Source organism: Eucyclogobius newberryi, unplaced genomic scaffold, assembly GCF_026437365.1.
Source record: "Eucyclogobius newberryi isolate DKJ021-1_F unplaced genomic scaffold, fEucNew1.0.hap1 SCAF_21, whole genome shotgun sequence".
Classification (NCBI taxonomy): Eukaryota; Metazoa; Chordata; class Actinopteri; order Gobiiformes; family Gobiidae; genus Eucyclogobius; species Eucyclogobius newberryi.
Window position 1 is genome coordinate 6,025,011 of NW_027315846.1, and position 23,123 is coordinate 6,048,133.

The 23,123-nt window shown below is 42.1% G+C and overlaps 1 protein-coding gene and 10 non-coding genes across 11 annotated transcripts in view; all 11 read right to left on the minus strand.

The window, feature by feature from the left end:
* LOC140370980 (cyclin-K-like) overlaps positions 1-23,123 on the minus strand; it is a 143,814-nt gene that overhangs the window by 72,576 nt on the left and 48,115 nt on the right. The window lies entirely within an intron of this gene.
* trnam-cau (transfer RNA methionine (anticodon CAU)) lies at positions 32-104 on the minus strand. Its single transcript has one exon. It is a non-coding gene; the product is annotated as a tRNA-Met (tRNA).
* trnam-cau (transfer RNA methionine (anticodon CAU)) lies at positions 2,148-2,220 on the minus strand. Its single transcript has one exon. It is a non-coding gene; the product is annotated as a tRNA-Met (tRNA).
* On the minus strand, positions 4,263-4,335 carry trnam-cau (transfer RNA methionine (anticodon CAU)). The gene has a single exon. It is a non-coding gene; the product is annotated as a tRNA-Met (tRNA).
* trnam-cau (transfer RNA methionine (anticodon CAU)) lies at positions 6,377-6,449 on the minus strand. Its single transcript has one exon. It is a non-coding gene; the product is annotated as a tRNA-Met (tRNA).
* On the minus strand, positions 8,492-8,564 carry trnam-cau (transfer RNA methionine (anticodon CAU)). The gene has a single exon. It is a non-coding gene; the product is annotated as a tRNA-Met (tRNA).
* Positions 10,602-10,674, minus strand: trnam-cau (transfer RNA methionine (anticodon CAU)). Its single transcript has one exon. It is a non-coding gene; the product is annotated as a tRNA-Met (tRNA).
* On the minus strand, positions 12,716-12,788 carry trnam-cau (transfer RNA methionine (anticodon CAU)). Its single transcript has one exon. It is a non-coding gene; the product is annotated as a tRNA-Met (tRNA).
* Positions 14,830-14,902, minus strand: trnam-cau (transfer RNA methionine (anticodon CAU)). Its single transcript has one exon. It is a non-coding gene; the product is annotated as a tRNA-Met (tRNA).
* trnam-cau (transfer RNA methionine (anticodon CAU)) lies at positions 19,060-19,132 on the minus strand. The gene has a single exon. It is a non-coding gene; the product is annotated as a tRNA-Met (tRNA).
* Positions 21,175-21,247, minus strand: trnam-cau (transfer RNA methionine (anticodon CAU)). Its single transcript has one exon. It is a non-coding gene; the product is annotated as a tRNA-Met (tRNA).

Consider the following 23,123-nt stretch of genomic DNA (forward strand, 5'->3'; position numbering starts at 1 on the left):
TGGGTAAAGATCAGCTCAGTAGCAAAACTCGTGCCCCGTGTGAGGTTTGAACTCACGACCTTCAGATTATGAGACTGACGCGCTGCCTACTGCGCCAACGAGGCCTGGACCAACAAGGTATTACTAACAGAGCAGTTCCTGAATGCAGGTTTTTCATAGTTTTGGCCGGGTCGTGACTTATACTTATATTTATACTTACATAGATAAGTATCAACTCACTTTGCACCAGTAACTGACAAAACTGTCCAGGAGATCATCACCAGTCTGAGTTCATCTACATGCTGCCTCGATGTGTTACCCACCAGATTTCTAAAGTCTGTGCTGAAGAGTTTGTTAGCACCACTCACTCACATAGTCAACATGTCGCTTCAATCTGGAACATTCCCAATGTCTTTGAAAACTGCGGTCATAAAGCCTCTCCTAAAGAAGAGCAGTCTTGATGCCGCAGTACTGAGTAATTACCGGCCCATCTCCAATATGCCATTTTGGGGCAAAGTCCTTGAAAAGGTTGTTTACAACCACTCACAGATTTCCTCTTAATAGACAACTCATTTGATGTTTTTTCAGTCAGGTTTTAGACCTCATCGCAGCACTGAGACTGCTCTTGTCAAGGTGACAAATGACATCCGCCTGAACACTGACACGGGCAAAGCCTTGGTCTTAATTCTGTTAGATCTGAGTGCTGCTTTTGACACTGTCGATCATGGGATCCTCTTACAGAGACTAGAGGACTGGGTGGGCATCACTGGCACTGCCCTAAACTGGTTAAGGTCCTATCTGGAAGACAGGAAGTACTTTGTTGAAATTGGTAGCTGTGTCTCAGACCACATGACCCTGACCTGTGGAGTGCCCCAAGGATCAGTCCTGGGTCCCCTTCTGTTCAACCTCTACATGCTGCCGTTAGGTCAGTTGATACGCAGTGAAAATGTGTCCCATCACAATTATGCAGACCACACTCAGATCTATGTTTCACTGTCGGCAGGTGAATAGGGACCAGTGGATTCACTCTGTCACTGCATCCAACAGATCAGTTTGTGGATGCAAAACAACTTTCTCCAGCTGAACTCAGACAAGACTGAAATAATCGTCTTTGGCCCACAGAAACAAAGAGAAAGTGTTAGCGGTCACCTCCAGAGTCTGGCTCTAAAACCTACGAATCAAGTTAGAAATCTGGGGGTAATAATGGACTCAGACTTGAATTTTAACAGCCACATCAAATCAATAACATCAGCAGCTTTTTACCATATAAAAAACATTGCCAAACAAACCAGATTTGGAGAGACTTATCCATGCGTTTGTCTCCAGTAGATTAGACTGTAACAGCTGCTCACTGGCCTCTCCAAACGAGCTGTAAAACAGCTGCAGTACATCCAGAACGGTGCTGCTCGGGTCCTGACTAGAACCAGGAAGTACCATCACACTATTCCTGTTCTCAGGTCTCTGCACTGGCTCCTGTGGCTCAGAGAATAGACTATAAAGCAGCTCTGCAAACAAGGTTATTTTTTGTTGTTTTGTTTTTTAAAATGGGTTGTGGGCCGGATTAAATCACTTGGCGGGCCTGATTTGGCCCGCAGGCCTCATGTTGAATAGCCCTGATGTAAACGTTAAACAAATCACGATCAGTTCCTTTAATTGCTGTGAAAAAACAATAATATTGAAGACCATTTTAGCAGAATAATAAACCCTTTTGAACCGTGTTTAAAATAATCAAAAGATACAGCATTAGGATCATAAAGAGTCACAGATATGTCATTACTGTTCTATCTTCTGCCGCGTAAACGTTTCAAAACTGACGAAAAAATACTCCATAAATTTACCCACGATAACTAATGAACCCAAAAGACATGATGTATATTTCAAGTCAAGAAAATACAATTTACAGCGATATTTCATTCCTGAAATGTATGTATTTCCAAAACGTATTTGTAAAGGCCTAAACCAGGGTTGCCAGATCACAAAAAATAAGTAAATAAAACCAACAATTACTTACAAATGACAATAATCACAGTTTTAACACATAAATTATTGGTGACAGCCTGTGTTTCAATCATTACTGGGCCTGATATTGTGAAACGGACTAAAAATCACCACTTTTATGACAGAAAGTGCCAGAACGTGGGTAAAGATCAGCTCAGTAGCAAAACTCGTGCCCCGTGTGAGGTTTGAACTCACGACCTTCAGATTATGAGACTGACGCGCTGCCTACTGCGCCAACGAGGCCTGGACCAACAAGGTATTACTAACAGAGCAGTTCCTGAATGCAGGTTTTTCATAGTTTTGGCCGGGTCGTGACTTATACTTATATTTATACTTACATAAATAAGTATCAACTCACTTTGCACCAGTAACTGACAAAACTGTCCAGGAGATCATCACCAGTCTGAGTTCATCTACATGCTGCCTCGATGTGTTACCCACCAGATTTCTAAAGTCTGTGCTGAAGAGTTTGTTAGCACCACTCACTCACATAGTCAACATGTCGCTTCAATCTGGAACATTCCCAATGTCTTTGAAAACTGCGGTCATAAAGCCTCTCCTAAAGAAGAGCAGTCTTGATGCCGCAGTACTGAGTAATTACCGGCCCATCTCCAATCTAACATTTTGGGGCAAAGTCCTTGAAAAGGTTGTTTACAACCACTCACAGATTTCCTCTTAATAGACAACTCATTTGATGTTTTTCAGTCAGGTTTTAGACCTCATCGCAGCACTGAGACTGCTCTTGTCAAGGTGACAAATGACATCCGCCTGAACACTGACACGGGCAAAGCCTTGGTCTTAATTCTGTTAGATCTGAGTGCTGCTTTTGACACTGTCGATCATGGGATCCTCTTACAGAGACTAGAGGACTGGGTGGGCATCACTGGCACTGCCCTAAACTGGTTAAGGTCCTATCTGGAAGACAGGAAGTACTTTGTTGAAATTGGTAGCTGTGTCTCAGACCACATGACCCTGACCTGTGGAGTGCCCCAAGGGTCAGTCCTGGGTCCCCTTCTGTTCAACCTCTACATGCTGCCGTTAGGTCAGTTGATACGCAGTGAAAATGTGTCCCATCACAATTATGCAGACCACACTCAGATCTATGTTTCACTGTCGGCAGGTGAATAGGGACCAGTGGATTCACTCTGTCACTGCATCCAACAGATCAGTTTGTGGATGCAAAACAACTTTCTCCAGCTGAACTCAGACAAGACTGAAATAATCGTCTTTGGCCCACAGAAACAAAGAGAAAGTGTTAGCGGTCACCTCCAGAGTCTGGCTCTAAAACCTACGAATCAAGTTAGAAATCTGGGGGTAATAATGGACTCAGACTTGAATTTTAACAGCCACATAAAATCAATAACATCAGCAGCTTTTTACCATATAAAAAACATTGCCAAACAAACCAGATTTGGAGAGACTTATCCATGCGTTTGTCTCCAGTAGATTAGACTGTAACAGCTGCTCACTGGCCTCTCCAAACGAGCTGTAAAACAGCTGCAGTACATCCAGAACGGTGCTGCTCGGGTCCTGACTAGAACCAGGAAGTACCATCACATTATTCCTGTTCTCAGGTCTCTGCACTGGCTCCTGTGGCTCAGAGAATAGACTATAAAGCAGCTCTGCAAACAAGGTTATTTTTTGTTGTTTTGTTTTTTAAAATGGGTTGTGGGCCGGATTAAATCACTTGGCGGGCCTGATTTGGCCCGCAGGCCTCATGTTGAATAGCCCTGATGTAAACGTTAAACAAATCACGATCAGTTCCTTTAATTGCTGTGAAAAAACAATAATATTGAAGACCATTTTAGCAGAATAATAAACCCTTTTGAACCGTGTTTAAAATAATCAAAAGATACAGCATTAGGATCATAAAGAGTCACAGATATGTCATTACTGTTCTATCTTCTGCCGCGTAAACGTTTCAAAACTGACGAAAAAATACTCCATAAATTTACCCACGATAACTAATGAACCCAAAAGACATGATGTATATTTCAAGTCAAGAAAATACAATTTACAGCGATATTTCATTCCTGAAATGTATGTATTTCCAAAACGTATTTGTAAAGGCCTAAACCAGGGTTGCCAGATCACAAAAAATAAGTAAATAAAACCAACAATTACTTACAAATGACAATAATCACAGTTTTAACACATAAATTATTGGTGACAGCCTGTGTTTCAATCATTACTGGGCCTGATATTGTGAAACGGACTAAAAATCACCACTTTTATGACAGAAAGTGCCAGAACGTGGGTAAAGATCAGCTCAGTAGCAAAACTCGTGCCCCGTGTGAGGTTTGAACTCACGACCTTCAGATTATGAGACTGACGCGCTGCCTACTGCGCCAACGAGGCCTGGACCAACAAGGTATTACTAACAGAGCAGTTCCTGAATGCAGGTTTTTCATAGTTTTGGCCGGGTCGTGACTTATACTTATATTTATACTTACATAAATAAGTATCAACTCACTTTGCACCAGTAACTGACAAAACTGTCCAGGAGATCATCACCAGTCTGAGTTCATCTACATGCTGCCTCGATGTGTTACCCACCAGATTTCTAAAGTCTGTGCTGAAGAGTTTGTTAGCACCACTCACTCACATAGTCAACATGTCGCTTCAATCTGGAACATTCCCAATGTCTTTGAAAACTGCGGTCATAAAGCCTCTCCTAAAGAAGAGCAGTCTTGATGCCGCAGTACTGAGTAATTACCGGCCCATCTCCAATCTAACATTTTGGGGCAAAGTCCTTGAAAAGGTTGTTTACAACCACTCACAGATTTCCTCTTAATAGACAACTCATTTGATGTTTTTCAGTCAGGTTTTAGACCTCATCGCAGCACTGAGACTGCTCTTGTCAAGGTGACAAATGACATCCGCCTGAACACTGACACGGGCAAAGCCTTGGTCTTAATTCTGTTAGATCTGAGTGCTGCTTTTGACACTGTCGATCATGGGATCCTCTTACAGAGACTAGAGGACTGGGTGGGCATCACTGGCACTGCCCTAAACTGGTTAAGGTCCTATCTGGAAGACAGGAAGTACTTTGTTGAAATTGGTAGCTGTGTCTCAGACCACATGACCCTGACCTGTGGAGTGCCCCAAGGGTCAGTCCTGGGTCCCCTTCTGTTCAACCTCTACATGCTGCCGTTAGGTCAGTTGATACGCAGTGAAAATGTGTCCCATCACAATTATGCAGACCACACTCAGATCTATGTTTCACTGTCGGCAGGTGAATAGGGACCAGTGGATTCACTCTGTCACTGCATCCAACAGATCAGTTTGTGGATGCAAAACAACTTTCTCCAGCTGAACTCAGACAAGACTGAAATAATCGTCTTTGGCCCACAGAAACAAAGAGAAAGTGTTAGCGGTCACCTCCAGAGTCTGGCTCTAAAACCTACGAATCAAGTTAGAAATCTGGGGGTAATAATGGACTCAGACTTGAATTTTAACAGCCACATAAAATCAATAACATCAGCAGCTTTTTACCATATAAAAAACATTGCCAAACAAACCAGATTTGGAGAGACTTATCCATGCGTTTGTCTCCAGTAGATTAGACTGTAACAGCTGCTCACTGGCCTCTCCAAACGAGCTGTAAAACAGCTGCAGTACATCCAGAACGGTGCTGCTCGGGTCCTGACTAGAACCAGGAAGTACCATCACATTATTCCTGTTCTCAGGTCTCTGCACTGGCTCCTGTGGCTCAGAGAATAGACTATAAAGCAGCTCTGCAAACAAGGTTATTTTTTGTTGTTTTGTTTTTAAAATGGGTTGTGGGCCGGATTAAATCACTTGGCGGGCCTGATTTGGCCCGCAGGCCTCATGTTGAATAGCCCTGATGTAAACGTTAAACAAATCACGATCAGTTCCTTTAATTGCTGTGAAAAAACAATAATATTGAAGACCATTTTAGCAGAATAATAAACCCTTTTGAACCGTGTTTAAAATAATCAAAAGATACAGCATTAGGATCATAAAGAGTCACAGATATGTCATTACTGTTCTATCTTCTGCCGCGTAAACGTTTCAAAACTGACGAAAAAATACTCCATAAATTTACCCACGATAACTAATGAACCCAAAAGACATGATGTATATTTCAAGTCAAGAAAATACAATTTACAGCGATATTTCATTCCTGAAATGTATGTATTTCCAAAACGTATTTGTAAAGGCCTAAACCAGGGTTGCCAGATCACAAAAAATAAGTAAATAAAACCAACAATTACTTACAAATGACAATAATCACAGTTTTAACACATAAATTATTGGTGACAGCCTGTGTTTCAATCATTACTGGGCCTGATATTGTGAAACGGACTAAAAATCACCACTTTTATGACAGAAAGTGCCAGAACGTGGGTAAAGATCAGCTCAGTAGCAAAACTCGTGCCCCGTGTGAGGTTTGAACTCACGACCTTCAGATTATGAGACTGACGCGCTGCCTACTGCGCCAACGAGGCCTGGACCAACAAGGTATTACTAACAGAGCAGTTCCTGAATGCAGGTTTTTCATAGTTTTGGCCGGGTCGTGACTTATACTTATATTTATACTTACATAAATAAGTATCAACTCACTTTGCACCAGTAACTGACAAAACTGTCCAGGAGATCATCACCAGTCTGAGTTCATCTACATGCTGCCTCGATGTGTTACCCACCAGATTTCTAAAGTCTGTGCTGAAGAGTTTGTTAGCACCACTCACTCACATAGTCAACATGTCGCTTCAATCTGGAACATTCCCAATGTCTTTGAAAACTGCGGTCATAAAGCCTCTCCTAAAGAAGAGCAGTCTTGATGCCGCAGTACTGAGTAATTACCGGCCCATCTCCAATCTAACATTTTGGGGCAAAGTCCTTGAAAAGGTTGTTTACAACCACTCACAGATTTCCTCTTAATAGACAACTCATTTGATGTTTTTCAGTCAGGTTTTAGACCTCATCGCAGCACTGAGACTGCTCTTGTCAAGGTGACAAATGACATCCGCCTGAACACTGACACGGGCAAAGCCTTGGTCTTAATTCTGTTAGATCTGAGTGCTGCTTTTGACACTGTCGATCATGGGATCCTCTTACAGAGACTAGAGGACTGGGTGGGCATCACTGGCACTGCCCTAAACTGGTTAAGGTCCTATCTGGAAGACAGGAAGTACTTTGTTGAAATTGGTAGCTGTGTCTCAGACCACATGACCCTGACCTGTGGAGTGCCCCAAGGGTCAGTCCTGGGTCCCCTTCTGTTCAACCTCTACATGCTGCCGTTAGGTCAGTTGATACGCAGTGAAAATGTGTCCCATCACAATTATGCAGACCACACTCAGATCTATGTTTCACTGTCGGCAGGTGAATAGGGACCAGTGGATTCACTCTGTCACTGCATCCAACAGATCAGTTTGTGGATGCAAAACAACTTTCTCCAGCTGAACTCAGACAAGACTGAAATAATCGTCTTTGGCCCACAGAAACAAAGAGAAAGTGTTAGCGGTCACCTCCAGAGTCTGGCTCTAAAACCTACGAATCAAGTTAGAAATCTGGGGGTAATAATGGACTCAGACTTGAATTTTAACAGCCACATCAAATCAATAACATCAGCAGCTTTTTACCATATAAAAAACATTGCCAAACAAACCAGATTTGGAGAGACTTATCCATGCGTTTGTCTCCAGTAGATTAGACTGTAACAGCTGCTCACTGGCCTCTCCAAACGAGCTGTAAAACAGCTGCAGTACATCCAGAACGGTGCTGCTCGGGTCCTGACTAGAACCAGGAAGTACCATCACATTATTCCTGTTCTCAGGTCTCTGCACTGGCTCCTGTGGCTCAGAGAATAGACTATAAAGCAGCTCTGCAAACAAGGTTATTTTTTGTTGTTTTGTTTTTTAAAATGGGTTGTGGGCCGGATTAAATCACTTGGCGGGCCTGATTTGGCCCGCAGGCCTCATGTTGAATAGCCCTGATGTAAACGTTAAACAAATCACGATCAGTTCCTTTAATTGCTGTGAAAAAACAATAATATTGAAGACCATTTTAGCAGAATAATAAACCCTTTTGAACCGTGTTTAAAATAATCAAAAGATACAGCATTAGGATCATAAAGAGTCACAGATATGTCATTACTGTTCTATCTTCTGCCGCGTAAACGTTTCAAAACTGACGAAAAAATACTCCATAAATTTACCCACGATAACTAATGAACCCAAAAGACATGATGTATATTTCAAGTCAAGAAAATACAATTTACAGCGATATTTCATTCCTGAAATGTATGTATTTCCAAAACGTATTTGTAAAGGCCTAAACCAGGGTTGCCAGATCACAAAAAATAAGTAAATAAAACCAACAATTACTTACAAATGACAATAATCACAGTTTTAACATATAAATTATCGGTGACAGCCTGTGTTTCAATCATTACTGGCCCTGATATTGTGAAACGGACTCAAAATCACCACTTTTATGACAGAAAGTGCCAGAACGTGGGTAAAGATCAGCTCAGTAGCAAAAATCGTGCCCCGTGTGAGGCTCGAACTCACGACCTTCAGATTATGAGACTGACGCGCTGCCTACTGCGCCAACGAGGCCTGGAAAAGGGATTACTAACACAGCAGTTCGGGAATGCAGGTTTTTCATAGTTTTGGCCGGGTCGCGACTTATACTTATATTTATACTTACATAGATAAGTATCAACTCACTTTGCACCAGTAACTGACAAAACTGTCCAGGAGATCATCACCAGTCTGAGTTCATCTACATGCTGCCTCGATGTGTTACCCACCAGATTTCTAAAGTCTGTGCTGAAGAGTTTGTTAGCACCACTCACTCACATAGTCAACATGTCGCTTCAATCTGGAACATTCCCAATGTCTTTGAAAACTGCGGTCATAAAGCCTCTCCTAAAGAAGAGCAGTCTTGATGCCGCAGTACTGAGTAATTACCGGCCCATCTCCAATCTAACATTTTGGGGCAAAGTCCTTGAAAAGGTTGTTTACAACCACTCACAGATTTCCTCTTAATAGACAACTCATTTGATGTTTTTCAGTCAGGTTTTAGACCTCATCGCAGCACTGAGACTGCTCTTGTCAAGGTGACAAATGACATCCGCCTGAACACTGACACGGGCAAAACCTCAGTCTTAATTCTGTTAGATCTGAGTGCTGCTTTTGACACTGTCGATCAAGGGATCCTCTTACAGAGACTAGAGGACTGGGTGGGCATCACTGGCACTGCCCTAAACTGGTTAAGGTCCTATCTGGAAGACAGGAAGTACTTTGTTGAAATTGGTAGCTGTGTCTCAGACCACATGACCCTGACCTGTGGAGTGCCCCAAGGGTCAGTCCTGGGTCCCCTTCTGTTCAACCTCTACATGCTGCCGTTAGGTCAGTTGATACGCAGTGAAAATGTGTCCCATCACAATTATGCAGACCACACTCAGATCTATGTTTCACTGTCGGCAGGTGAATATGGACCAGTGGATTCACTCTGTCACTGCATCCAACAGATCAGTTTGTGGATGCAAAACAACTTTCTCCAGCTGAACTCAGACAAGACTGAAATAATCGTCTTTGGCCCACAGAAACAAAGAGAAAGTGTTAGCGGTCACCTCCAGAGTCTGGCTCTAAAACCTACGAATCAAGTTAGAAATCTGGGGGTAATAATGGACTCAGACTTGAATTTAACAGCCACATCAAATCAATAACATCAGCAGCTTTTTACCATATAAAAAACATTGCCAAACAAACCAGATTTGGAGAGACTTATCCATGCGTTTGTCTCCAGTAGATTAGACTGTAACAGCTGCTCACTGGCCTCTCCAAACGAGCTGTAAAACAGCTGCAGTACATCCAGAACGGTGCTGCTCGGGTCCTGACTAGAACCAGGAAGTACCATCACATTATTCCTGTTCTCAGGTCTCTGCACTGGCTCCTGTGGCTCAGAGAATAGACTATAAAGCAGCTCTGCAAACAAGGTTATTTTTTGTTGTTATGTTTTTTAAAATGGGTTGTGGGCCGGATTAAATCACTTGGCGGGCCTGATTTGGCCCGCAGGCCTCATGTTGAATAGCCCTGATGTAAACGTTAAACAAATCACGATCAGTTCCTTTAATTGCTGTGAAAAAACAATAATATTGAAGACCATTTTAGCAGAATAATAAACCCTTTTGAACCGTGTTTAAAATAATCAAAAGATACAGCATTAGGATCATAAAGAGTCACAGATATGTCATTACTGTTCTATCTTCTGCCGCGTAAACGTTTCAAAACTGACGAAAAAATACTCCATAAATTTACCCACGATAACTAATGAACCCAAAAGACATGATGTATATTTCAAGTCAAGAAAATACAATTTACAGCGATATTTCATTCCTGAAATGTATGTATTTCCAAAACGTATTTGTAAAGGCCTAAACCAGGGTTGCCAGATCACAAAAAATAAGTAAATAAAACCAACAATTACTTACAAATGACAATAATCACAGTTTTAACACATAAATTATTGGTGACAGCCTGTGTTTCAATCATTACTGGGCCTGATATTGTGAAACGGACTAAAAATCACCACTTTTATGACAGAAAGTGCCAGAACGTGGGTAAAGATCAGCTCAGTAGCAAAACTCGTGCCCCGTGTGAGGTTTGAACTCACGACCTTCAGATTATGAGACTGACGCGCTGCCTACTGCGCCAACGAGGCCTGGACCAACAAGGTATTACTAACAGAGCAGTTCCTGAATGCAGGTTTTTCATAGTTTTGGCCGGGTCGTGACTTATACTTATATTTATACTTACATAAATAAGTATCAACTCACTTTGCACCAGTAACTGACAAAACTGTCCAGGAGATCATCACCAGTCTGAGTTCATCTACATGCTGCCTCGATGTGTTACCCACCAGATTTCTAAAGTCTGTGCTGAAGAGTTTGTTAGCACCACTCACTCACATAGTCAACATGTCGCTTCAATCTGGAACATTCCCAATGTCTTTGAAAACTGCGGTCATAAAGCCTCTCCTAAAGAAGAGCAGTCTTGATGCCGCAGTACTGAGTAATTACCGGCCCATCTCCAATCTAACATTTTGGGGCAAAGTCCTTGAAAAGGTTGTTTACAACCACTCACAGATTTCCTCTTAATAGACAACTCATTTGATGTTTTTCAGTCAGGTTTTAGACCTCATCGCAGCACTGAGACTGCTCTTGTCAAGGTGACAAATGACATCCGCCTGAACACTGACACGGGCAAAACCTCAGTCTTAATTCTGTTAGATCTGAGTGCTGCTTTTGACACTGTCGATCAAGGGATCCTCTTACAGAGACTAGAGGACTGGGTGGGCATCACTGGCACTGCCCTAAACTGGTTAAGGTCCTATCTGGAAGACAGGAAGTACTTTGTTGAAATTGGTAGCTGTGTCTCAGACCACATGACCCTGACCTGTGGAGTGCCCCAAGGGTCAGTCCTGGGTCCCCTTCTGTTCAACCTCTACATGCTGCCGTTAGGTCAGTTGATACGCAGTGAAAATGTGTCCCATCACAATTATGCAGACCACACTCAGATCTATGTTTCACTGTCGGCAGGTGAATAGGGACCAGTGGATTCACTCTGTCACTGCATCCAACAGATCAGTTTGTGGATGCAAAACAACTTTCTCCAGCTGAACTCAGACAAGACTGAAATAATCGTCTTTGGCCCACAGAAACAAAGAGAAAGTGTTAGCGGTCACCTCCAGAGTCTGGCTCTAAAACCTACGAATCAAGTTAGAAATCTGGGGGTAATAATGGACTCAGACTTGAATTTAACAGCCACATCAAATCAATAACATCAGCAGCTTTTTACCATATAAAAAACATTGCCAAACAAACCAGATTTGGAGAGACTTATCCATGCGTTTGTCTCCAGTAGATTAGACTGTAACAGCTGCTCACTGGCCTCTCCAAACGAGCTGTAAAACAGCTGCAGTACATCCAGAACGGTGCTGCTCGGGTCCTGACTAGAACCAGGAAGTACCATCACATTATTCCTGTTCTCAGGTCTCTGCACTGGCTCCTGTGGCTCAGAGAATAGACTATAAAGCAGCTCTGCAAACAAGGTTATTTTTTGTTGTTATGTTTTTTAAAATGGGTTGTGGGCCGGATTAAATCACTTGGCGGGCCTGATTTGGCCCGCAGGCCTCATGTTGAATAGCCCTGATGTAAACGTTAAACAAATCACGATCAGTTCCTTTAATTGCTGTGAAAAAACAATAATATTGAAGACCATTTTAGCAGAATAATAAACCCTTTTGAACCGTGTTTAAAATAATCAAAAGATACAGCATTAGGATCATAAAGAGTCACAGATATGTCATTACTGTTCTATCTTCTGCCGCGTAAACGTTTCAAAACTGACGAAAAAATACTCCATAAATTTACCCACGATAACTAATGAACCCAAAAGACATGATGTATATTTCAAGTCAAGAAAATACAATTTACAGCGATATTTCATTCCTGAAATGTATGTATTTCCAAAACGTATTTGTAAAGGCCTAAACCAGGGTTGCCAGATCACAAAAAATAAGTAAATAAAACCAACAATTACTTACAAATGACAATAATCACAGTTTTAACACATAAATTATTGGTGACAGCCTGTGTTTCAATCATTACTGGGCCTGATATTGTGAAACGGACTAAAAATCACCACTTTTATGACAGAAAGTGCCAGAACGTGGGTAAAGATCAGCTCAGTAGCAAAACTCGTGCCCCGTGTGAGGTTTGAACTCACGACCTTCAGATTATGAGACTGACGCGCTGCCTACTGCGCCAACGAGGCCTGGACCAACAAGGTATTACTAACAGAGCAGTTCCTGAATGCAGGTTTTTCATAGTTTTGGCCGGGTCGTGACTTATACTTATATTTATACTTACATAAATAAGTATCAACTCACTTTGCACCAGTAACTGACAAAACTGTCCAGGAGATCATCACCAGTCTGAGTTCATCTACATGCTGCCTCGATGTGTTACCCACCAGATTTCTAAAGTCTGTGCTGAAGAGTTTGTTAGCACCACTCACTCACATAGTCAACATGTCGCTTCAATCTGGAACATTCCCAATGTCTTTGAAAACTGCGGTCATAAAGCCTCTCCTAAAGAAGAGCAGTCTTGATGCCGCAGTACTGAGTAATTACCGGCCCATCTCCAATCTAACATTTTGGGGCAAAGTCCTTGAAAAGGTTGTTTACAACCACTCACAGATTTCCTCTTAATAGACAACTCATTTGATGTTTTTCAGTCAGGTTTTAGACCTCATCGCAGCACTGAGACTGCTCTTGTCAAGGTGACAAATGACATCCGCCTGAACACTGACACGGGCAAAACCTCAGTCTTAATTCTGTTAGATCTGAGTGCTGCTTTTGACACTGTCGATCAAGGGATCCTCTTACAGAGACTAGAGGACTGGGTGGGCATCACTGGCACTGCCCTAAACTGGTTAAGGTCCTATCTGGAAGACAGGAAGTACTTTGTTGAAATTGGTAGCTGTGTCTCAGACCACATGACCCTGACCTGTGGAGTGCCCCAAGGGTCAGTCCTGGGTCCCCTTCTGTTCAACCTCTACATGCTGCCGTTAGGTCAGTTGATACGCAGTGAAAATGTGTCCCATCACAATTATGCAGACCACACTCAGATCTATGTTTCACTGTCGGCAGGTGAATAGGGACCAGTGGATTCACTCTGTCACTGCATCCAACAGATCAGTTTGTGGATGCAAAACAACTTTCTCCAGCTGAACTCAGACAAGACTGAAATAATCGTCTTTGGCCCACAGAAACAAAGAGAAAGTGTTAGCGGTCACCTCCAGAGTCTGGCTCTAAAACCTACGAATCAAGTTAGAAATCTGGGGGTAATAATGGACTCAGACTTGAATTTAACAGCCACATCAAATCAATAACATCAGCAGCTTTTTACCATATAAAAAACATTGCCAAACAAACCAGATTTGGAGAGACTTATCCATGCGTTTGTCTCCAGTAGATTAGACTGTAACAGCTGCTCACTGGCCTCTCCAAACGAGCTGTAAAACAGCTGCAGTACATCCAGAACGGTGCTGCTCGGGTCCTGACTAGAACCAGGAAGTACCATCACATTATTCCTGTTCTCAGGTCTCTGCACTGGCTCCTGTGGCTCAGAGAATAGACTATAAAGCAGCTCTGCAAACAAGGTTATTTTTTGTTGTTATGTTTTTTAAAATGGGTTGTGGGCCGGATTAAATCACTTGGCGGGCCTGATTTGGCCCGCAGGCCTCATGTTGAATAGCCCTGATGTAAACGTTAAACAAATCACGATCAGTTCCTTTAATTGCTGTGAAAAAACAATAATATTGAAGACCATTTTAGCAGAATAATAAACCCTTTTGAACCGTGTTTAAAATAATCAAAAGATACAGCATTAGGATCATAAAGAGTCACAGATATGTCATTACTGTTCTATCTTCTGCCGCGTAAACGTTTCAAAACTGACGAAAAAATACTCCATAAATTTACCCACGATAACTAATGAACCCAAAAGACATGATGTATATTTCAAGTCAAGAAAATACAATTTACAGCGATATTTCATTCCTGAAATGTATGTATTTCCAAAACGTATTTGTAAAGGCCTAAACCAGGGTTGCCAGATCACAAAAAATAAGTAAATAAAACCAACAATTACTTACAAATGACAATAATCACAGTTTTAACACATAAATTATTGGTGACAGCCTGTGTTTCAATCATTACTGGGCCTGATATTGTGAAACGGACTAAAAATCACCACTTTTATGACAGAAAGTGCCAGAACGTGGGTAAAGATCAGCTCAGTAGCAAAACTCGTGCCCCGTGTGAGGTTTGAACTCACGACCTTCAGATTATGAGACTGACGCGCTGCCTACTGCGCCAACGAGGCCTGGACCAACAAGGTATTACTAACAGAGCAGTTCCTGAATGCAGGTTTTTCATAGTTTTGGCCGGGTCGTGACTTATACTTATATTTATACTTACATAAATAAGTATCAACTCACTTTGCACCAGTAACTGACAAAACTGTCCAGGAGATCATCACCAGTCTGAGTTCATCTACATGCTGCCTCGATGTGTTACCCACCAGATTTCTAAAGTCTGTGCTGAAGAGTTTGTTAGCACCACTCACTCACATAGTCAACATGTCGCTTCAATCTGGAACATTCCCAATGTCTTTGAAAACTGCGGTCATAAAGCCTCTCCTAAAGAAGAGCAGTCTTGATGCCGCAGTACTGAGTAATTACCGGCCCATCTCCAATCTAACATTTTGGGGCAAAGTCCTTGAAAAGGTTGTTTACAACCACTCACAGATTTCCTCTTAATAGACAACTCATTTGATGTTTTTCAGTCAGGTTTTAGACCTCATCGCAGCACTGAGACTGCTCTTGTCAAGGTGACAAATGACATCCGCCTGAACACTGACACGGGCAAAACCTCAGTCTTAACTCTGTTAGATCTGAGTGCTGCTTTTGACACTGTCGATCAAGGGATCCTCTTACAGAGACTAGAGGACTGGGTGGGCATCACTGGCACTGCCCTAAACTGGTTAAGGTCCTATCTGGAAGACAGGAAGTACTTTGTTGAAATTGGTAGCTGTGTCTCAGACCACATGACCCTGACCTGTGGAGTGCCCCAAGGGTCAGTCCTGGGTCCCCTTCTGTTCAACCTCTACATGCTGCCGTTAGGTCAGTTGATACGCAGTGAAAATGTGTCCCATCACAATTATGCAGACCACACTCAGATCTATGTTTCACTGTCGGCAGGTGAATAGGGACCAGTGGATTCACTCTGTCACTGCATCCAACAGATCAGTTTGTGGATGCAAAACAACTTTCTCCAGCTGAACTCAGACAAGACTGAAATAATCGTCTTTGGCCCACAGAAACAAAGAGAAAGTGTTAGCGGTCACCTCCAGAGTCTGGCTCTAAAACCTACGAATCAAGTTAGAAATCTGGGGGTAATAATGGACTCAGACTTGAATTTAACAGCCACATCAAATCAATAACATCAGCAGCTTTTTACCATATAAAAAACATTGCCAAACAAACCAGATTTGGAGAGACTTATCCATGCGTTTGTCTCCAGTAGATTAGACTGTAACAGCTGCTCACTGGCCTCTCCAAACGAGCTGTAAAACAGCTGCAGTACATCCAGAACGGTGCTGCTCGGGTCCTGACTAGAACCAGGAAGTACCATCACATTATTCCTGTTCTCAGGTCTCTGCACTGGCTCCTGTGGCTCAGAGAATAGACTATAAAGCAGCTCTGCAAACAAGGTTATTTTTTGTTGTTATGTTTTTTAAAATGGGTTGTGGGCCGGATTAAATCACTTGGCGGGCCTGATTTGGCCCGCAGGCCTCATGTTGAATAGCCCTGATGTAAACGTTAAACAAATCACGATCAGTTCCTTTAATTGCTGTGAAAAAACAATAATATTGAAGACCATTTTAGCAGAATAATAAACCCTTTTGAACCGTGTTTAAAATAATCAAAAGATACAGCATTAGGATCATAAAGAGTCACAGATATGTCATTACTGTTCTATCTTCTGCCGCGTAAACGTTTCAAAACTGACGAAAAAATACTCCATAAATTTACCCACGATAACTAATGAACCCAAAAGACATGATGTATATTTCAAGTCAAGAAAATACAATTTACAGCGATATTTCATTCCTGAAATGTATGTATTTCCAAAACGTATTTGTAAAGGCCTAAACCAGGGTTGCCAGATCACAAAAAATAAGTAAATAAAACCAACAATTACTTACAAATGACAATAATCACAGTTTTAACACATAAATTATTGGTGACAGCCTGTGTTTCAATCATTACTGGGCCTGATATTGTGAAACGGACTAAAAATCACCACTTTTATGACAGAAAGTGCCAGAACGTGGGTAAAGATCAGCTCAGTAGCAAAACTCGTGCCCCGTGTGAGGTTTGAACGCTCGACCTTCAGATTATGAGACTGACGCGCTGCCTACTGCGCCAACGAGGCCTGGACCAACAAGGTATTACTAACAGAGCAGTTCCTGAATGCAGGTTTTTCAGAGTTTTGGCCGGGTCGTGACTTATACTTATATTTATACTTACATAAATAAGTATCAACTCACTTTGCACCAGTAACTGACAAAACTGTCCAGGAGATCATCACCAGTCTGAGTTCATCTACATGCTGCCTCGATGTGTTACCCACCAGATTTCTAAAGTCTGTGCTGAAGAGTTTGTTAGCACCACTCACTCACATAGTCAACATGTCGCTTCAATCTGGAACATTCCCAATGTCTTTGAAAACTGCGGTCATAAAGCCTCTCCTAAAGAAGAGCAGTCTTGATGCCGCAGTACTGAGTAATTACCGGCCCATCTCCAATCTAACATTTTGGGGCAAAGTCCTTGAAAAGGTTGTTTACAACCACTCACAGATTTCCTCTTAATAGACAACTCATTTGATGTTTTTTCAGTCAGGTTTTAGACCTCATCGCAGCACTGAGACTGCTCTTGTCAAGGTGACAAATGACATCCGCCTGAACACTGACACGGGCAAAGCCTTGGTCTTAATTCTGTTAGATCTGAGTGCTGCTTTTGACACTGTCGATCATGGGATCCTCTTACAGAGACTAGAGGACTGGGTGGGCATCACTGGCACTGCCCTAAACTGGTTAAGGTCCTATCTGGAAGACAGGAAGTACTTTGTTGAAATTGGTAGCTGTGTCTCAGACCACATGACCCTGACCTGTGGAGTGCCCCAAGGATCAGTCCTGGGTCCCCTTCTGTTCAACCTCTACATGCTGCCGTTAGGTCAGTTGATACGCAGTGAAAATGTGTCCCATCACAATTATGCAGACCACACTCAGATCTATGTTTCACTGTCGGCAGGTGAATAGGGACCAGTGGATTCACTCTGTCACTGCATCCAACAGATCAGTTTGTGGATGCAAAACAACTTTCTCCAGCTGAACTCAGACAAGACTGAAATAATCGTCTTTGGCCCACAGAAACAAAGAGAAAGTGTTAGCGGTCACCTCCAGAGTCTGGCTCTAAAACCTACGAATCAAGTTAGAAATCTGGGGGTAATAATGGACTCAGACTTGAATTTTAACAGCCACATCAAATCAATAACATCAGCAGCTTTTTACCATATAAAAAACATTGCCAAACAAACCAGATTTGGAGAGACTTATCCATGCGTTTGTCTCCAGTAGATTAGACTGTAACAGCTGCTCACTGGCCTCTCCAAACGAGCTGTAAAACAGCTGCAGTACATCCAGAACGGTGCTGCTCGGGTCCTGACTAGAACCAGGAAGTACCATCACACTATTCCTGTTCTCAGGTCTCTGCACTGGCTCCTGTGGCTCAGAGAATAGACTATAAAGCAGCTCTGCAAACAAGGTTATTTTTTGTTGTTTTGTTTTTTAAAATGGGTTGTGGGCCGGATTAAATCACTTGGCGGGCCTGATTTGGCCCGCAGGCCTCATGTTGAATAGCCCTGATGTAAACGTTAAACAAATCACGATCAGTTCCTTTAATTGCTGTGAAAAAACAATAATATTGAAGACCATTTTAGCAGAATAATAAACCCTTTTGAACCGTGTTTAAAATAATCAAAAGATACAGCATTAGGATCATAAAGAGTCACAGATATGTCATTACTGTTCTATCTTCTGCCGCGTAAACGTTTCAAAACTGACGAAAAAATACTCCATAAATTTACCCACGATAACTAATGAACCCAAAAGACATGATGTATATTTCAAGTCAAGAAAATACAATTTACAGCGATATTTCATTCCTGAAATGTATGTATTTCCAAAACGTATTTGTAAAGGCCTAAACCAGGGTTGCCAGATCACAAAAAATAAGTAAATAAAACCAACAATTACTTACAAATGACAATAATCACAGTTTTAACACATAAATTATTGGTGACAGCCTGTGTTTCAATCATTACTGGGCCTGATATTGTGAAACGGACTAAAAATCACCACTTTTATGACAGAAAGTGCCAGAACGTGGGTAAAGATCAGCTCAGTAGCAAAACTCGTGCCCCGTGTGAGGTTTGAACTCACGACCTTCAGATTATGAGACTGACGCGCTGCCTACTGCGCCAACGAGGCCTGGACCAACAAGGTATTACTAACAGAGCAGTTCCTGAATGCAGGTTTTTCATAGTTTTGGCCGGGTCGTGACTTATACTTATATTTATACTTACATAGATAAGTATCAACTCACTTTGCACCAGTAACTGACAAAACTGTCCAGGAGATCATCACCAGTCTGAGTTCATCTACATGCTGCCTCGATGTGTTACCCACCAGATTTCTAAAGTCTGTGCTGAAGAGTTTGTTAGCACCACTCACTCACATAGTCAACATGTCGCTTCAATCTGGAACATTCCCAATGTCTTTGAAAACTGCGGTCATAAAGCCTCTCCTAAAGAAGAGCAGTCTTGATGCCGCAGTACTGAGTAATTACCGGCCCATCTCTAATCTGCCATTTTGGGGCAAAGTCCTTGAAAAGGTTGTTTACAACCACTCACAGATTTCCTCTTAATAGACAACTCATTTGATGTTTTTTCAGTCAGGTTTTAGACCTCATCGCAGCACTGAGACTGCTCTTGTCACGGTGACAAATGACATCCGCCTGAACACTGACACGGGCAAAGCCTTGGTCTTAATTCTGTTAGATCTGAGTGCTGCTTTTGACACTGTCGATCATGGGATCCTCTTACAGAGACTAGAGGACTGGGTGGGCATCACTGGCACTGCCCTAAACTGGTTAAGGTCCTATCTGGAAGACAGGAAGTACTTTGTTGAAATTGGTAGCTGTGTCTCAGACCACATGACCCTGACCTGTGGAGTGCCCCAAGGATCAGTCCTGGGTCCCCTTCTGTTCAACCTCTACATGCTGCCGTTAGGTCAGTTGATACGCAGTGAAAATGTGTCCCATCACAATTATGCAGACCACACTCAGATCTATGTTTCACTGTCGGCAGGTGAATAGGGACCAGTGGATTCACTCTGTCACTGCATCCAACAGATCAGTTTGTGGATGCAAAACAACTTTCTCCAGCTGAACTCAGACAAGACTGAAATAATCGTCTTTGGCCCACAGAAACAAAGAGAAAGTGTTAGCGGTCACCTCCAGAGTCTGGCTCTAAAACCTACGAATCAAGTTAGAAATCTGGGGGTAATAATGGACTCAGACTTGAATTTTAACAGCCACATCAAATCAATAACATCAGCAGCTTTTTACCATATAAAAAACATTGCCAAACAAACCAGATTTGGAGAGACTTATCCATGCGTTTGTCTCCAGTAGATTAGACTGTAACAGCTGCTCACTGGCCTCTCCAAACGAGCTGTAAAACAGCTGCAGTACATCCAGAACGGTGCTGCTCGGGTCCTGACTAGAACCAGGAAGTACCATCACACTATTCCTGTTCTCAGGTCTCTGCACTGGCTCCTGTGGCTCAGAGAATAGACTATAAAGCAGCTCTGCAAACAAGGTTATTTTTTGTTGTTTTGTTTTTTAAAATGGGTTGTGGGCCGGATTAAATCACTTGGCGGGCCTGATTTGGCCCGCAGGCCTCATGTTGAATAGCCCTGATGTAAACGTTAAACAAATCACGATCAGTTCCTTTAATTGCTGTGAAAAAACAATAATATTGAAGACCATTTTAGCAGAATAATAAACCCTTTTGAACCGTGTTTAAAATAATCAAAAGATACAGCATTAGGATCATAAAGAGTCACAGATATGTCATTACTGTTCTATCTTCTGCCGCGTAAACGTTTCAAAACTGACGAAAAAATACTCCATAAATTTACCCACGATAACTAATGAACCCAAAAGACATGATGTATATTTCAAGTCAAGAAAATACAATTTACAGCGATATTTCATTCCTGAAATGTATGTATTTCCAAAACGTATTTGTAAAGGCCTAAACCAGGGTTGCCAGATCACAAAAAATAAGTAAATAAAACCAACATTACTTACAAATGACAATAATCACAGTTTTAACACATAAATTATTGGTGACAGCCTGTGTTTCAATCATTACTGGGCCTGATATTGTGAAACGGACTAAAAATCACCACTTTTATGACAGAAAGTGCCAGAACGTGGGTAAAGATCAGCTCAGTAGCAAAACTCGTGCCCCGTGTGAGGTTTGAACTCACGACCTTCAGATTATGAGACTGACGCGCTGCCTACTGCGCCAACGAGGCCTGGACCAACAAGGTATTACTAACAGAGCAGTTCCTGAATGCAGGTTTTTCATAGTTTTGGCCGGGTCGTGACTTATACTTATATTTATACTTACATAAATAAGTATCAACTCACTTTGCACCAGTAACTGACAAAACTGTCCAGGAGATCATCACCAGTCTGAGTTCATCTACATGCTGCCTCGATGTGTTACCCACCAGATTTCTAAAGTCTGTGCTGAAGAGTTTGTTAGCACCACTCACTCACATAGTCAACATGTCGCTTCAATCTGGAACATTCCCAATGTCTTTGAAAACTGCGGTCATAAAGCCTCTCCTAAAGAAGAGCAGTCTTGATGCCGCAGTACTGAGTAATTACCGGCCCATCTCCAATCTAACATTTTGGGGCAAAGTCCTTGAAAAGGTTGTTTACAACCACTCACAGATTTCCTCTTAATAGACAACTCATTTGATGTTTTTCAGTCAGGTTTTAGACCTCATCGCAGCACTGAGACTGCTCTTGTCAAGGTGACAAATGACATCCGCCTGAACACTGACACGGGCAAAACCTCAGTCTTAATTCTGTTAGATCTGAGTGCTGCTTTTGACACTGTCGATCAAGGGATCCTCTTACAGAGACTAGAGGACTGGGTGGGCATCACTGGCACTGCCCTAAACTGGTTAAGGTCCTATCTGGAAGACAGGAAGTACTTTGTTGAAATTGGTAGCTGTGTCTCAGACCACATGACCCTGACCTGTGGAGTGCCCCAAGGGTCAGTCCTGGGTCCCCTTCTGTTCAACCTCTACATGCTGCCGTTAGGTCAGTTGATACGCAGTGAAAATGTGTCCCATCACAATTATGCAGACCACACTCAGATCTATGTTTCACTGTCGGCAGGTGAATAGGGACCAGTGGATTCACTCTGTCACTGCATCCAACAGATCAGTTTGTGGATGCAAAACAACTTTCTCCAGCTGAACTCAGACAAGACTGAAATAATCGTCTTTGGCCCACAGAAACAAAGAGAAAGTGTTAGCGGTCACCTCCAGAGTCTGGCTCTAAAACCTACGAATCAAGTTAGAAATCTGGGGGTAATAATGGACTCAGACTTGAATTTAACAGCCACATCAAATCAATAACATCAGCAGCTTTTTACCATATAAAAAACATTGCCAAACAAACCAGATTTGGAGAGACTTATCCATGCGTTTGTCTCCAGTAGATTAGACTGTAACAGCTGCTCACTGGCCTCTCCAAACGAGCTGTAAAACAGCTGCAGTACATCCAGAACGGTGCTGCTCGGGTCCTGACTAGAACCAGGAAGTACCATCACATTATTCCTGTTCTCAGGTCTCTGCACTGGCTCCTGTGGCTCAGAGAATAGACTATAAAGCAGCTCTGCAAACAAGGTTATTTTTTGTTGTTATGTTTTTTAAAATGGGTTGTGGGCCGGATTAAATCACTTGGCGGGCCTGATTTGGCCCGCAGGCCTCATGTTGAATAGCCCTGATGTAAACGTTAAACAAATCACGATCAGTTCCTTTAATTGCTGTGAAAAAACAATAATATTGAAGACCATTTTAGCAGAATAATAAACCCTTTTGAACCGTGTTTAAAATAATCAAAAGATACAGCATTAGGATCATAAAGAGTCACAGATATGTCATTACTGTTCTATCTTCTGCCGCGTAAACGTTTCAAAACTGACGAAAAAATACTCCATAAATTTACCCACGATAACTAATGAACCCAAAAGACATGATGTATATTTCAAGTCAAGAAAATACAATTTACAGCGATATTTCATTCCTGAAATGTATGTATTTCCAAAACGTATTTGTAAAGGCCTAAACCAGGGTTGCCAGATCACAAAAAATAAGTAAATAAAACCAACAA